This window comes from Elephantulus edwardii, unplaced genomic scaffold, assembly GCF_000299155.1.
Source record: "Elephantulus edwardii isolate Elephantulus edwardi_28Jun2011 unplaced genomic scaffold, EleEdw1.0 scaffold00027, whole genome shotgun sequence".
In the NCBI taxonomy this organism is placed as follows: Eukaryota; Metazoa; Chordata; class Mammalia; order Macroscelidea; family Macroscelididae; genus Elephantulus; species Elephantulus edwardii.
Genome location: NW_006399777.1, coordinates 8,466,594 through 8,468,384, shown reverse-complemented (window position 1 = coordinate 8,468,384; position 1,791 = coordinate 8,466,594). Strand labels below are relative to the sequence as shown.

Here is a 1,791-nt window from a genome sequence, read left to right as displayed (position 1 = left end):
GCAAACTTGGGCTCACAGGTTAGACGGGTGGATATTAAGTCAGATACAGATTCCCCTCTCGATCTTCCGAGCAGGAATCAGCACTTGCACAAAGTGAATAGACAATGGACGTGCACATACATTTTATTTATTTTTTTTTTGCCTCAAAAAGTGACATTTATTCAAAAAGCGTGTGGGGGGGGAACGGGGGGAAAGACAAGATGTCCATCCCTTGGCTCCCTTCCCTCCCCCCTCCTGCTCCAGCCCTCCAGGATTGAACCCTCGGCCAGGGCTATTGCGGGACAGATGGCCCCTTTCAGATGAGGTCAGCAACATTGAGGGGCGTTTCCTCAATGGAGGTGTTATAGAAGGTCTCAATGTCTCGAAGGGTCCTCTTGTCTTCTGTCACCATGTTAATAGCCACACCCTTACGGCCAAAGCGCCCACCACATCCAATTCTGTGAATGTAATTTTCCCTGTTGGTGGGAAGGTCATAGTTTATGACTAAAGAAACTTGTTGTACATCAATGCCTCTGGCCAGTAGGTCAGTAGTGATGAGAATTCGGCTGGAGCCAGAACGGAACTCCCTCATGATCACGTCTCGTTCCTTTTGGTCCGTATCTCCATGCATGGCAGAGACGGTGAAATCCCAGGCATGCATTTTTTCACTGAGCCAGTCAACCTTCCTTCGGGTGTTAATGAAGATGACAGCCTGGGTGATCATTAATGTTTCGTACAAATCACACAGTGTGTCCAGCTTCCACTCCTCACGTTCCACATTGATGTAGAATTGGCGGATACCCTCCAGGGTCAGTTCTTCCTTCTTGACAAGAATCCGAATGGGGTCCCTCATGAGCTTCTTGGTCACGTCAGGCACATCAGAAGGCATTGTAGCTGATAACAAAACTACCTGGGTTTTGCTGTTGAGCTTCTGGAATATGTCAGAGATCTGGTCCTTGAACCCACGGCTTAATACTTCGTCAGCTTCATCCAGCACAAACATTTTTATGTATTTGGGAGAAAGGTATCTTCGATTAAGCATATCAAATACACGGTCTGGGGTACCAACGATGATGTGCGGAGCCTCCATCTGCAGTTTCTGTACTTCAGCAGGTACATTGGTGCCCCCAATGCAGACATGGCAGGAGGCACCCATGTAATCTCCTAATGCCATTACCACCTTCTGTATCTTCCCTATGAAATTAATACATTTTAAAACGCTGTTGAGCATTAGAACTCTCTGGGGTGGCCTAGTGATAAGAAATTGTGCTGTCAACCCAAAGGCACATGGCTCAAATCTGCCAGATGACAATCTCCTCCCATGGGATTTACTGCCTCTGAAAACCCACTGGAGGGTCAGCTGTGAGCTGATTGTGACTTGGCAAGGCCACTGTTACAGCCACTATATCAGTCCATCACATTGAGGGTCTTCCTCTCTTTCACTGGCATTCTACCTTCCCAGCGTAATGTCTGTCTAAGAACCTTCCCCTCCTGGCAACATGCTCAAAGTATGTGAGACAAAGTTTCACCATCCTAGCTTACATATGTAGTCAATAATAAAACAGTAATGCTTTGATACGGAATACCATACGTGCAATGAAACACTGTAGAAGAAAAACAAGAAACTTCCTCTACTGCAATTATCTAATTTCCAAGTAGCTTCAGTAAGGAACAGTGGCTTAATGATGATTTATCTCTTTAAAAAGTACCAAAAAAGTTCTTGTGACGTGTGCTGTGGGATAGAGTCAGAGTGACTTCAGAGTTAGGAGATCCCATTCGTCAAGTAGCATCAGTTCCCATCCCCTGCCATTG

General features: G+C 46.0%; 1 pseudogene; it reads right to left on the bottom strand.

Moving 5' to 3' along the window:
* Nucleotides 1-295: 295 nt before the first annotated feature.
* On the bottom strand, nucleotides 296-1,210 carry LOC102844160 (annotated as a pseudogene).
* Between the last annotated feature and the right edge of the window lie 581 nt (nucleotides 1,211-1,791).